At 36.7% G+C, this 15,984-nt stretch overlaps 1 pseudogene; it reads right to left on the bottom strand.

Moving 5' to 3' along the window:
- Window positions 1-2,195: 2,195 nt before the first annotated feature.
- On the bottom strand, window positions 2,196-6,180 carry LOC148199695 (cytochrome P450 736A117-like; annotated as a pseudogene).
- Between the last annotated feature and the right edge of the window lie 9,804 nt (window positions 6,181-15,984).

Consider the following 15,984-nt stretch of genomic DNA (forward strand, 5'->3'; position numbering starts at 1 on the left):
ATTTGTAAACGTGAGTTTTTCATGTTTTTAATGAACAAAATCATTACGCTCATAAGTTAAGTAATTTAGTTTTTATTCATAAAAAAATGATATATAATTTAATATTTTACCTCTATGTATTTATTTATATTTTTCCATAATAAATATAATTAATTTTTCTATTTTTCGTGAAGTCTAAATCATAGTTTAAGAATTACATTGTATTTTGCATTCCTCTATTTTATTGTTTTATTAATAAATTTCCATGATTGATGACTTTTTATACCAACCACTAGTTTTTGATAAAAAATATTTACTTTATAATGGAGATATAAGTAAATGTAATTTTTTTAATATTTTAGATTGTGGGAAAGTGTTTTATTTTAACAAATATATCGGTACTAAAATTAAGAAAGATGATATTATATATTTTTAATTTAGTTTTTTTTTTAAGTTAATACATAGCTAATTTGAAAAGTGTAGTCAAAATATTTAAGCCCATAAAAATATTAATGACTAATAACAATATTTTACTTAAGTCTTTACTGAAGAAAACAAAATCGGTTAAATATGTTTTTCATCCCTTAAATATCATAGGATTTTGGTTTTAGTTCATATTCGAAACTTTTATTCCTTTTAGTCCTCTTAGTTTTGAAACTATTATAAATAGTCCTTGATCAACGCGAAAAAAAAACCTAAAATCATTGTCCCGATCAAACGAATCAAGAGAGAAGTGTGCCTCATGTTGTCGCGAGATGAAAACAGCAAACACGTCACTGTTTTCACAAGCTCTGAATGATCTTGTTGTCGCCGTCATCGTCACCACTACGAGTCGTCGCCACCATGAGGCGTCGTTGTTGCATGAATCAAGAGACACCTGTGAGCCACCATGAAACTCCCATGGGTCGCGCCTCCTTACCACTTAACGTTGTGCAATCGTGAGCAGGGAAGGTAACTAGAACGCGAACCAAAGGGTTGCGCCACTACCTACGCCTTCACGAGTTGTTCCAAGGATAAGAAGAACCCTCTAGAGATGGTTCCTCCACAACACCAAAGAAGAAGAAGAAACCAAAAACATTGACAACACTAGAGAAAAAGAAGGAAACTATAAACATTGGGGACCTTTCTTAGGGTTATAAATTTGGGGCTTTTTCCAAATTTAGAGTTTCTAAACAATAGGGTTCTTAGGGTTCAGATTGGGGATTTTTCTCCATTTTAGATTACCAGAAACAATTAAGGTTCTTAATAGGGTTTTTTATTTGATTTTCTGATATGGGAGAACATCAATTAGGGGATACTATTATCATAATCCAAATCACTCATATATAACATTCATTAATGGACGAAGAATTTAATGCAGGCTATGAGCAATTAAATGAAAACCCCCTAATTTTATAGCCATAATTTCTCATAAAATTGGAAAGATCAAATTAAATTAGGACTCAAGCTCGATTAATCATAAACTAACATGTGCTCCAAGTTGAGATTTACATACAGATTAATAAGTATTAAATCCTATAATCAGAATAGTTCTTAATATCCTTTATAACAGAAAACGGAAAAGTACATGAAGAATTGGTCATTGAGAACAATTAATGAATAAGAACAATTAATGAACTCGTAGATTGGTATCTGATATTGAGTAAAGCAACTTAGGTTTCTTCTTAGTTTTCTCCTCTAATAGGGATGAACAGAAAGAAATAGAAATAATGAGTGTGCTCAAAGATCGAGACCATGACCACTTTATGTAACCTCTTACGGTTATTTTTCCTAAGTTTCAATAATTATAATTTGGTCCCTTCAAAAAATTAAAATTATTGTTGGTTTCTATAGAATAAACCTTTCATGACATATATGTCCTTAGCCACATTTACTTAATTAGATCACTTTATAATTGACTAATAAAATACAATGACTCAAACACATTTAATAATTTATTATATATATATATATATATATATATATATATATATATATATATATATATATATATATATATATATATTGTTGGAAGCCTAATTTACAATATAAAGTAAATGCACGATTTTAAAAAGTATTATATTATATTATATAGTAATTATAAAAATTTATCTATATACAAAGTAAATGTAATCATCATTTTCCAAGTTCATTCTATAATATTGAAATAGGCAAGTATCCAAATTTGAGATTCACATAAACTAATCTTATAGGCAATTTATTTAAAATCTAAAATATCATAAACTCGTGTCTGTATTAATTTTAGGTATCAGGATCAAAGCCTTAATGGTTGTTTTATAGATGGGTATCCTACAACATTTGTCCTTTGGATCCACAACAAAATAGTTGCGTTGGTCTTCACCAATAATATCATCATGATCTTTCTTACTAACATGCTCCTCAACAACGTCATCAAAAAAATCATCAAGTTGTTTAGCCACTCTTTTTCCCCTACCATACATTCAATTAACTCTTCCCACCAAATGAGGCCAAGGTATGCAGTCCACTATAACTAGAGCACCCATCAGCTTCATCATCTCATCCTTTGGCTTCCAAAACTTACTCCCCTTCTCCTCAACTGTATCTCTTTCCAAGAGCAGCTCTGCGCACTATGTCATTTATGACTGTAGAAAATAAATCACTTAAATTCACAAGCATCATAGAACAACAACACTGCTTAATCTTATCCATCATTATGGAGATTTCCTTTTCTCTCAGTGCACCAAAGGATTGAACCTTTTTTTGCACTAAGAAGATGCAAGAGACAAATACTGCTTATCTGCCTCTAGTAGTTGCCGCGGTGTCGTTATAGTATATTGTTCTGGGACAATTTTCTGTTTTTCAGGTGTCGTTTTATTGCAACAATAAATTAATTTTTTTAAAAAAACACTCAATAAACGTCAGTTAATGCCATGTCCGATGTCTATTGACGTCTATCAATGCACAAACCGACGTCCAATGAGTTATAGTGAACAAAACGTTTCAGGGCCTACAGACGTCGGATGTAGCCATATCCGACGTCAATATACATGTCTGTTATACCCAACATCCGACATCTATATAGACGTTTGGTATATGTCATCCGACGTCTATATAGACGTCTGGTATACCCCACCCGACGTCTAGTATACCTTGTCTGACGTCTGATTAACGTCATCCACAAAGACGTCGGATATGGATCTGACGTTAAAAGGCCAAAATAACAGACGTCTAAAGCCAATTCTGCACTAGTGGGTTTATATACACATAAGATACCTCTATTGGTAAGAGGCCTTTTGAAGTAGTGCCAAAAGCAAATCCGTGAGGACTTCACCTAAAGCGGACAATATCTTACCATTGTGGAGATCTATGTGTATGTTGAATCTCCCTATAGATGTTACATCTTTGGATTCGTAAAAGAAGATATCAAACATCTTATGATGTGTTTTATATGAGAAAACAAGGTCATTGGTTTTGAAAACCTCGCGAGCTGCCTCGGCCGTTGAGACCACAAGAATTGACACCTTTCCAAAGTGAAGTAACATTGAAGAGCCATAGGTTTAAGCAAAGGAATGGAGAGTGTGATGAGTGAGAGTTCCAAGTTGGTGGAGATTTTCTATTATTGGAACCTTTGGAGGAGATGGTGGTGAGGTTTTTCTGGCCATTGCAGAATTGAAATTATGATTGCATTTAATGACAATACGTAAAAAGAGGATGATTAAGGTAGCCATTGGGAGGAAAAATCAGATTCAAGAGTTTTCATGTAGAACAGTGGACGTTGTGTACTGTGTTTTCTTTAATTTACTGTCAAATTAGTATGTGATGCAGATAATGAGGTATTTACGAGTGTTTAAAGCAGACCAAAAGAAGGTAGAAGTTATGTGGAGTTGACCAGCTCCTCTGAAATTGCTAAGGCTTTAAGGGGATTTCTAAGGTTAACTGAATATTATAGAAGATTTACGTAAGGGTTTGGTAAGATTGTCTAACCACCCACACAATTTTTAACTAAGGAGGGCTTTCGTTGGGTAACCTAGGCTCAAGATGTGTTTGACATTTGAAAGGTGTTGTTTCCTAATTGTCAGTGTTGGCAGTTTTGGATTTTTCAAAATCCTTCGCCTTGGAAATGAATGCCTTTAGCAAAGGATTGGGGTCTATTTTATTACAGGAAAGTTGACCCTAGCCTTTTGGAGCCAAACCCTGTTTGAGAGAGCCCAACAAAAGTCGATGTATGAGCGTTAGCTAATGGCAATAGTCCAGGTACTCTAGAAATGGAAGCACTACCTAACGGGTAACCATTTTGTTATATTAACAGACTAAAAGAGTATAAGATTTCCCACTGACGAAAGGTTGTTGGCAGAGAAATAGTTCAAATAGGCCTCTAAACTCATTGGGTATGACTTCGAGGTCCATTTCAAACCTGGCAAGGAGAATCAAGTGGTTGATGCTTTGTCCGCAAAGATTATTTTTTGGTTGTGTCTATGTTTCACTCTAATGAATGGAAGTCCTAGGAAACAAAAGTCCAACAGGATGCTAAACTGGTCTCTCTAATCCAAGAGTTAGTACTCAATTCTAATGCTCGTGTGCGTTATGAGTTAAAGAAGGGGAAATTATTCTACCACGGAAAATTAGTGTTACCCAGGAATTTTTCCCACATTCCTGGCATCATCAAAAAGATGCACGAGTCTCCTTTCAAAGGCCATAGTGGGTACTTTCGAACATTTAAAAGGATAATTGGAGTCCTTTACTGGAAAGGCATGAAAAAGGATGTCGAAGAGTTTGTCATGCAATGTGTTAGTGTAACAAAATAGAAACATTAGCTCCTATAGGTATGTTACAACCACTGCCAATTCCTACTCAAGTTTGGTCAGATATTTTTATGGACTTCATAGGAGGGTTACCCAAGGTATAGAGGAAAGATATTATTTTGGTTATGGTGGATAAACTCACCAAATATGCCAACTTCTTGGCCTTGACTCACTGTTTCACAACAGCCGAGGTGGCTTAGTAGTTCATTAATAAAGTAATGAAACTTCATGGATTCCTTTCCACAATAGCTTCAGATAGAGACAACTTATTTAAGAGTAATTTCTCGTGTGAGTTATTTAAACAAGCCGACACCAAGGTGAAGTTTAGCACAACACACCATCCAGCCTAGGAAATGGCTGCAGTGCTATAGGGTGAATTTTGGTTCAATACCAACTATAGTGCTTCTACAAAGATGTCCCCCTTCAAAGCTCTATATGGTCGTGACCCTTCCTTGCTTTTAAAGGGTACTATTATTCCATCTAAGGTGAAAAATGTTAATCAACTATAACATGAATAGGATGTGCTATTAAAGGAGTTAAAGGGAAACATATGAAAAGCCTAAGAGCAAAATCGCACAATAAGCATAGGAGGAATGTGGAGTTTCAAATAGGTCATTAGGTTTATCATAAATTACAACCTTATCGATTGAGATCTTTAGCTCGCAAACCTAATGAAAAACTCAGCCCTAAGTTCTATGGCCCTTACAAAGTGATAGAATGCATAGAAGTAGTTGCTTACAAGTTGGACCTTCTTGCTCACAGCAGAATCCATCAAGTCTTCCATGTATCTCTCCTCAAGCGTGCATTCAAACCCACCAATTCTGTTGAAGCCCTCCCAGCTACACTCAATGAAGAGTTAATCTTATACATTTAACTAGAAGCCCTATTGGATACACAAACCATAAAAGATGGCGACATAAAAGTTTTAATCAAAGGCAACATCTTCCAACCATTGAAAATAGTTGGAAAGCAACAACCACCTTCAGTAAGGAGAACAAGTTGAAACTTCGCAGAGGGGTATTAATTGGTTTAGTGGCAAGGTGTATGTTAGAAGTAATAAAATTAGAAGATTGTTACACTACAAAAAAAAAACTTGATTTATTGAAAAAACAAATCCGTCGATAAACACCAATATTTGTTGATAATGTTAATTTTTGACGAATTATCGAATGGCAAAAATCTATCGATAAATACCTTATCAGAAATATTTACCGACATATCATAACTGTCGATAAATACCAATGACTTGTCTGTCCGTAATTACCGACGGGTATAGACCATAGATAATTATTGAAGGACAAAGGTTATCGTTGATTACTGACAACATATGACTGTTGGTAATTACCTAGGACCAAGATTCATCGGTATTGAGGTGACAAAATGGGTTACATTACCGACGACCTTCGTCTTTCGATAATTACCAACGACCATGATCCATCGGTAATGACGTAACAAAATGAGTTACATTACCAACTGAATAATCTGTCAGGAAGTGCATCGGTTAAGTTCAAGACAGATTCATTGCAATGGGCAACATTCTCTATCTACCACAATGAACCTGTCAATAATACAATCAAATGCAGATTGATGTCATTCATACAATACATACAAATATCGCAATTTAAACAATGCAATCATCAATCATAAATCACTAGTGCAAAAAGGACTTTAGACGTCTGTTATTTTGGGCTTTTAACGTCTTATCTCTGTCCGACGTCTATATGAGTGACGTTAATGAGACGTCAGACCCTTTAGGTCAGACGTCTCTATAGACGTCGGACCTATATAGGTCCGACGTCTATATAGATGTCCGATCCATACAGGTTAGATGTCTCTATATGAATGTATTGTACATTTTTTTATTGGATGATTTTAAAAACGTAGTGGAGGGAATTGGAGGAGTACAAAACACAAGAAATCGCCGCCATAGAACGCCGCCTAAAGACACGAGAATAACTGCACCAAAACCCAACGAAAACGCATTTTAATCGGTTCAAATGAAAGATAATGCATCAAAAGTGATGTAATCGGAGTAAAATTAATTTAAAACGGTGCAAAAGTGAGAAAACGAACCTGAAAAACGTAACTCGTAGAGAGAAATCGCGACGAAGATGATGAACAATGAGTGCGCGTAACGGCTGTCTCGCGTTCACGGTGTTTTAATGCCAAAATTTAGATGTCGGTTCCCCAATTAATAGACGTCTAAAGTGCTTCAAAAGTCGGAGTGGCGGGATCAGACGTCTAAATGGAGTCAAAAAGTGACTTTTTAAATTTCTGGATTTAGGGTTTAGACGACGGTTCCCCCAATTAAAAGACGTGTAAAGTGCTTCAGAAGTCGGAGTGGAGGGATCAGACGTCTAAATGGAGTCAAAAAGTGACTTTTTAAATTTCTGGATTTAGGATTTAGACGTCGGTTCCCTCCATAACAGACGTATAAATAGAATAAAAAATTATTTTCTTTTTAACTTTTTCGTTTAGTTTTGGCGTCTATTCGGGGGAGCCGACGTATATGAGTATTTAAACGTCGAGCCCTTCCATAACCGACATCTAAATAGTTGTTTTATTTACGAAAAATGTCATAGTTATAGTGAATGAAATTCATAGCATTAAATATCATAGTTATAGTGTCATTCAGTTGGAGAAAAAATAAATAAGTCTTCAAGTAAATGTTTGGTAAACTACAAAATATCCTAATAATCATAATAGTCATCCGAATCATTATGTTTTTCTTCGTGCCGTTGAAGTTGTTGTTAGATAGGTGGTTGTTGAAGGAGAAATGGTTGCACTCATGGACTAGATTGGAAGACGTTGTTGTTGGGATAGTGATGGGGTGAACTGAATTTGTCCTTTTCGTGACAATTCACACACTGGTTGGGTTAGTACTTTTTCTCACTCACACCTTCACCTTTTGTCTTTCATTATTCAATTTTCATATTCGAAATCACCAAAGTTTCAATTAGTTTCTTCATGTGTTCTTATTTTTAGAGGTTTACTTAATACATCATATGAATAAATATACAAATCAATATATAAATAAAATATAATTAAACCATTAATGTCTTCAATGCAATTAGATGTATTTCGTTTCTAAAACTGTGGTAGAGCAAGAAAGATAGAAATTTGAGAAAGAGAAAGGAATGGACTTCATCACTATCCTTCCAATCGTGGCCTCTTTCTACTCCCATCGATGTCATCTAGCATCATCACCGCACTTTTCTCAATCCTGGACATTTATGGCTAAACCAAACAGCTAGTGCAAATTCGCAACAAAGGTTGAATTTCAAATTACCTTGATAACTATATTTGATCCAACAAATGCTTCAATCTTTTTCTAGTCACGGTCAAATATGCATCAAGAACCAAAGAAACAAAATTATATATGTTATTATTACAATTTACAAATTAAAGAACTTGATACTTTTCAGGTGTACTTGGTTGGAGAGATGTATTGTGTTTACAATAGAAATACAAGTAAAGAAATGGGGGAATACATTAATAGAACTAAATATCTGCTGCCAAGCCTAAATTCCTCACCAAGCCTGCATACATTAATAGAATTAAATATCTACATTAAATATCAAATACAAGTCTGCATAATAATTTTTTACTATTATTGTCCTCACCAAGCCTAAACTTCTTGTCACTAGTAAAACTGAGAAACAACTAAAAAGCCTTTTCAAAACAGAGAAACAACTTGGCACTGCACCACCTTATCTTTAGTATTCCAGCAACTACTTAATTCTCTAAAAAGGCATGTTACATACACTCTCACGTAAGGGACAATCTAGTTTCCCTCCAAATGAGAAACTCTTAACCAATTATGACTAGCCATAAAAATTAAAAGAATCACCCCATGCTGCCTAACAGTTTTTGTTATAAGAACCTTTTAAAAAATCTCCTCTTGCCGCAACCAAAACCTATTTTATGTTTCCTACTTCCTACCCTCATTGAGACACACTATAAGTCAACAAAAGCAACTCCATTCAGCTTAATCATACATAATTCATGTGAACCATATCATGGAAGTTCACTAATTCAAGTACAACCCCTTCTCATGGGTCTTTACAACATGAAACTATAATCATAAACTTATAAAATCTGGTCCTACTTCGTTCAACAAAAATGCAATCAGATTTTGGCATTTCTAAGGTAAATTGGACACTTATGTTGGTCAACATATACCATAACAAGTCCATATAAAACTGCTTTTAACTTTCCAATTCTGGTTGCAATAATTGGCTGCACTAAAACTGCCCAGAAGAGCCACCTTTTCACAATAAGTGTCGTCCAACAATTGATGGCAATCAAAACCTTCTCCAAACTTCAGTTTTCTCACATCTAAGATCCATCATCTTTCAAGCTTCATCCAAGAGAAAAATGATGTAGCAAACTTTATTGGTTTAGCCAACAAACCAGTAAATTCTCAACGCATCCAAGAAAAGAAAACATACGCATCTCTTACATTAGCTATAGGTTTGAAATAGTTATATCTAGCCAAGGAATTCTCCCAATGTAAACTTAATTCCAGCAAAGAAATTCAACTCCATTACTGCCTATTTTGGTACGAGCTCCTGTCCCAAGTTATTTATATGAAATTGGACCCTCACCAGGCCGAAACAGTGCACCAAATCAAGCAAAAGAAATCTGAATTCTCACTAAACAAATATATATCTATATGGACAACGGAATACCTTCATGTAGTCTTATAGGGTTTGATATGAAATAATATCCAATATTTCCTCTACTAGAAAGAAAAAAAAATCACTCTCTTTAGTTATAATTAAATATCCTTCTAATAAGAAAATATATAAAAAATTAACTGAGAGAGGAAATATGAAAAAGTGAGTCTTATTCTCTATAATAAAAGGTTAAATCACTTCTGTAATTCCTATTTCTATTTGGATTTTCTCAAATAGATTTTTTTTATTTTTTTTCTCCAATTGCATCTCTAAATGTAAAAAATTGAAGCAATTGGCTCTTTGCCATTAAATTGGGTTAACATAGTTAACTTTCAGGTGATGTGTGAGTGTGAGATGAAATTATTAAAGGACGTGGCACATTTAGAACAGATTACGTGGATTATATAATTAAAAAATAAAAAAAAATCTGAGAATTGAAACCCAAATTAGGGTTCATCATCTTCAACCCTAGCGATTGATACTCAGGGTTCATCACGAAATTAGGGTTCATATGAAACCCAACAAGTTTTTGAAATATGAAATTATGCACCCCCAAATTAGGGTTTATCAAAATCAAATTAGGTTCAGGATTAAAGACGCAACAAGGTTTGTCAAATCGTGTAAACTCCCAAGTTCTCGTGGGATTGAACCGAAAATCGGTTAAATGACAGGTTCAACTATGTCATATCGTTCCAGAGGGCCACGTTATTGGGTATTTCGCCGGTGAACATGTTCTCTTGCATCTCAAGTTTCTGTAACTTCTTCAACCCAGTTATGCACGTGGGAACTTCACTGGTGAAGCGGTTCTTGCTGACATCAATCTCTAGAAGGTGAGTGAGTTTGCATATTTGTGTTGGGAATTTGCCAGAAAATTCCTTAGCAAATAAAATGAGTTTGGTGAATGTCGCAAAGATGGAAGCAAAGACAAAACCTTCAAACCTGTTGTTGGACATTTCAAGAAACTGAAACCTAGTAAGGGCCCAAAAAGTTGGAGGCACTTGGCCTGATAACTGGCTGTTATGGATCCCTCCACGGCGTTGTTGTCGCCCTCGGAGTCGTCCTCTTCCTCGTCCTCACCACCGATGCCAAGGACGACCACCTCTGCCACAACAACAAGAAGAAGAAAATCAAAACATAGTGAGGGTTCGTCGGAGGTTGCGAGTTTTGTCCATCTTTCCATTCTTCTTCATCCTAAATTTTGCAACAATAATAAATCTAGGAAGATCTGATGTCTCTTTTTCCCTCACCGTGAGGACATATGATTGAACCTCATTAAATAAAGTTTCCTCCTTGGAGTTATGGGTACTTCAATTCTTCATCCCCACTGATTTTTGGAACTGGGTGACTTTCCATGTCCCCTTTCCTTCCCTGTTCTTTGGTGGGTTCTTTATCCAATGCAGAATTTGTGATTTTGATCAATGATCACCTTTGAGTCGTAATTTTGATGTGTTTTGAGTTACTCTACAACTGAGATATTTCTGAGTATATTGGATTCGGCATATTGTGTACTGAATTTCCCCATCTTCTTATGATGTTCGTCTCAATTCTCAAATGTTCGGCATATTAAAGATGATGAACCCTAATTTGGGTTTCAATTCTCAGAAACTTTTTCTATTTGTTTTTTAATTATATATTTCACGTGCATATGCCACGTAATCTAACATAATGGCCACATATTTAAAATATTCCATGTCAAACCGACAACTTTATCTCCGTTAATCCAATTTAACGGTAGGGAGTCAATTGCTTCAATTTTTCACTTCTAGAAATCCAATTGGAGAAAAAAATAAGAAAGGGACCTATTTGAAAAAATCCAACAGAAATAGGGACTAAGAAAGTCAATTAACCATAATAAAACTAAAATTTATAACAGATAAACAAAAGTCTTCAAATATAAACCCCAACTATTGACAGTCCTTTATCCACTTAGTAGAACGACAGAAACCTCTTTCCATCATCTACTAGACCAACAAGAGTTGCTCAGCTTTTCCAAACCGCTTCAAGGCCAGCACTTCAGTGCCAAAAGATTGATCAAAAGATCAAAGAAGATAGCTTAAGCAACATGTTTTGTGGCATTGATGATCAATCTAGTCTTCGGCCTTGGTTGGAGCAACAACATTGCAATTGATCAATGTAGTAGTCCTTGTTACTCCATGTTTAATCATTGTCACCCACTTCTCTGGGATGAAAACATAACACTGGCACTCCATGGTAAATTAACCAAATGTTGAAATCATATATGGCATCAATGCACAAACTAAGTTACTAAAAAGGGAAGATGCAACTACTTGTTTCACTTATATTTCACCTTCAACAATCACGGTATAAATTAAGTATCTATTGTCAGAAACTTAGAATTCATGAGAAGGAAAAAACAAAAAAAAATTGTTTCTAGGTTCTAACTTCTGATACTAACGACTTCACTAGTGCAGAAAGGGGTTTTAACGTCTCCCAATAGACGTCCGTCCACAAAAGCCCCAACGTATATAATTGACCGGTGGCATATTAGTAAATAAGTGGAACTGTAGACGTCCGCCCTTGATCTAGCCGGACGTCTATAAGATTATAGACGTCCAGCGTTCCCAAACGGACGTTTAATAGGGTGAACAATTCAACCCCTGTCAGCCTTTGAACGTCCTTCCTTGATCGAGACGGACGTTTATAATGTTATGAACGTCCGTCCTTGGTGACGGACGTTTATAGGCTGAACAAGTGAACACGTGTCAGCCCTTTGAACGTCCGTCCTTGGTCGAGACGGACGTTTATAATGTTCTGAACGTCCGTCCTGGGTGACGGACGTTTAATAGGCTGAACTAGTAAACACCTATCAGCTCTTTGAACGTCCGTCCTTGCCCGCGACGGACGTTTATACTTGATTGAACGTCCGTCCCATGTGACGGACGTTTAATACGCAGACAACTAAACGTTTATAAGGTGAACAGTGAAAACCATGTGTTACCTTTGAACGTCCGTCCTTGGCCGAGACGGACGTTTATACTTGAGTGAACGTCCGTCCTAAGTGACGGACGTTTATTAGGCTGAACAGTGAAAACCATGTGCAGCCTTTGAACGTCCGTCCCTGCCCGAGACGGACGTTTAAACTTGAGTGAACGTCCGTCCTAAGTGACGGACGTTTATTAGGCTGAACAGTGAAAATCCATGTGCAGGCTTTGAACGTCCGTCCCTGGCCGAGACGGACGTTTATACTTGAGTGAACGTCCGTCCTAAGTGACGGACGTTTATTAGGCTGAACAGTGATGTCGCAACCGGAATCGCGACGGGACGACGATCCAAAAAAGAAACGGGTTTTGAAAAGAGATTTTGGAGTCGCCACCATAGTTTATTATGGAAAACTATGGAAAAACCTCAAAATGATAAAGCACGGTCCACGAAAACCATATTCTGGGTTCGGGAGTCGGTTACGTGTAGGGAAGGTGTTAGCACCCTACAACGCCTGCCCTAAGGCAGTACCTTTAACTAAATGCGCGAATATGATGTGGTTTTCAAAATGTTTAACTATCCCCTAAAATAAAATAAAAATAAACAAAATATATTTTTTAGTTTTTTGGGCCCGACAAGGATTGACCTTGCTCCTACGTATTCTCATTCAAAATGAGAAATCAGGGTTACGTAGTTCTAGCTGAAAGATTACTTGTAGCTGGGAATATTTTAGTATTTTTAATAAAGAAGGAAAAGGTTTTCTAGCACAAGGCCTACGCGAGCGGTCGCACGTGTGCTTAAAACCTTTTCAAATATTTTTATTTGATTTTGAACTTTTGTAAAAGGAAAAGGTTTTTTAGCACAAGGCCTACGCGAGCGGTCGCACGTGTGCTTAAAACCTTTTCAAATATTTTTATTTGATTTTGAACTTTTGTAAAAGGAAAAGGTTTTTTAGCACAAGGCCTACGCGAGCGGTCGCACGTGTGCTTAAAACCTTTTCAAATATTTTTATTTGATTTTTCACTTTTTGTAAAAGAAAAGGAAAAGATTTTCAGCACAAGGCCTACGCGAGCGGTCGCACGTGTGCTTAAAACCTTTTCAAAATATATTTATTTGATTTTTCACTTTTTGTAAAAGAAAAGGAAAAGATTTTCAGCACAAGGCCTACGCGAGCGGTCGCACGTGTGCTTAAACCTTTTCAAAATATTTTTATTTGATTTTTAACTTTTTGTAAAAGAAAAGGAAAAGATTTTCAGCACAAGGCCTACGCGAGCGGTCGCACGTGTGCTTAAACCTTTTCAAAATATTTTTATTTGATTTTTAACTTTTGTAAAAGAAAAGGAAAAGATTTTCAGCACAAGGCCTACGCGAGCGGTCGCACGTGTGCTTAAAACCTTTTCAAAATATATTTATTTGATTTTTAACTTTTGTAGAAGAAAAGGAAAAGATTTTCAGCACAAGGCCTACGCGAGCGGTCGCACGTGTGCTTAAAACCTTTTCAAAATATTTTTATTTGATTTTTAACTTTTGTAAAAGAAAAGGAAAAGGTTTTCAGCACAAGGCCTACGCGAGCGGTCGCACGTGTGCTTAAACCTTTTCAAAATACTTTTATTTGATTTTATTATTTATATATAATTTTCCTTCTTCTTTTTTATTTAAAGTGCAGTAAATAACCAAGATAAAAATAAAAGACAAGATCTAGGAGTGGGGTTATCATATAAGGGGTTACATACAGTAAAGACTAATAACTAAACAAATACTAATAAAAAATAAAGAAACAAAAGCATAAAAATGAAGCAAGAGAAACAGCCCAACAAGAATAGGGGTGTAGAGATTAAAAACCAGGGGTACGAAGAAATGAGGCTCCTTTGCTTGGGCCAATGCTGTCAGGAGTGTAAGAATGAGAAATGGGAGGTGCATCCCGAAATATATGTTCAAGCCCAATTCTCTTTGTTTTGTTTGCAAAAACAGAATGGGCTTAAGCCCAAATGGAATGAGGGTGTGAATGGAGTTACGCGTGGTGGCAGGCAGAGAGAATGTGGCCCAATACCTAGGCCCAAGGTCCATTTTTTTAGCTCAGAACACTTTAGGGGTTCTCACTTTCTCCATTCAAACATACAGCTCAGAACCTAGAGACCTAGAGTCTTTCTTCTAAATGAGGCAGCCAAAGGAGGGACCTCCGCCCGTTCATGCACACGCGCCATCGCCTCAGCCAAACCGACCGCCGCCAGCTGCAACCCAAGACGCTGCTAGTGCGCCGATCGTCGCCACAGACCCTACTGGCCGCCGCGCCAAGCTTTCTTCTCTCTTTCTCTTCTTCGCTCGCAAATAAGGAATCCCTTTTTTCTCTTCTCCGAGTTCGAGACCGCCGCCACCAACGATCACGAGTTTGACACTTGGGTGATGAACAGTTTGCCGATTAAGGAAAGCCCTAACAGAGAAAGAGTTTGTCGGCGTCACTGGAATCGCGCCAGAGAGGTTGTTGCGGGAGATTTCAAGTATCATACACGGTGGAGAGAGAAGAGTGAAGGAAGGAGAGAACCAGTGAATTGGTTGTTGTACAGGCTGTTTAGATTGGAGAGAGCGCTGAGGTCCGGGATGGTTCTCGTGAGCGAGTTGTTCTGTAAACCGAGGACTTGGAGCTGGTCGAGTTGCATGAGTATGTTTGGAGAAGAAACAATGATCGTCGAGAAGGTTGATAGGCGGGGAGGCGTTGACGGAGCGTACGGAGGGAACCCCAATGCAGAGAGTTCATGCATATATGTGGTCGACAATACCAGCTTCCATTAGAGAGATCGACTCGAACCTTTCGCTTCCGCCTCTTAAGTTCGACTCGATGGCCGCCACTAATCGTTGCGACGATTCTTTCTCTTCCCCCTCTGTTCCTGTGCTTTGATTAGGTTTGACTCTTGGGGTTTTTGGTGGTTGATGGGTGAAGTTAAACAGGATGTTCTTCTCTGTTTTTGTTTTTGAATCTAGGGGAAATAGGAGAGAAGTATGATAAGAAGGATGAGAATGGAGATTTGATTGAGATCAAGGTGGTGGAAAGGGTGTTGGCAGTAGCCGTGGGTGTCAAGATGGCTATGACGATGGGTGAATATGGATGATCGTTGATGATTGGGTCCGGGGATGAGGATGAAGGTTGGGAGTCAAAAAAGGAAAAGTTGTTGGGGTGGTTCCCGGTGTGTGAGGAGCAGAGGGGTGGAAAGCAAAAGGAAGTGTGTGTCCGTGTGTCTGTGAGGGAGGAACGAATTTTTTTCTTTTCTTCTTTTTAGAGATGGGGTCCACGTGATCTTGCCTCACTCCTTTTTTATTCTTTTGTTTTCTTCTTTTTTTTTTCTTTTTTTTTTTTTTAAAATACTCATATAGAAAATCAAATAAAACGAAATAAAATAATAATAAAAATAGAATTAAAATCATAAAAAACAGAAAATAAAATAAGGCAAAATCAAAAGAGATTCATTATTTAGTCAACCCGGACGAAATTGGGTGTTGACAGCTGCCCCTCTTTACTTAGATATTACTGGATAATATGAAAAGTTGATATTTTCGTATTATCGGAGTAAAAGCTAAGTAAAGAAAGAAACACAAATTTCGTCCGGATTTCCACAAGAGAAAGATGG

Source organism: Vigna umbellata, chromosome 4 (assembly GCF_029865625.1).
Source record: "Vigna umbellata cultivar VRB3 chromosome 4, Vumbellata_1.0, whole genome shotgun sequence".
Lineage (NCBI taxonomy): Eukaryota > Viridiplantae > Streptophyta > Magnoliopsida > Fabales > Fabaceae > Vigna > Vigna umbellata.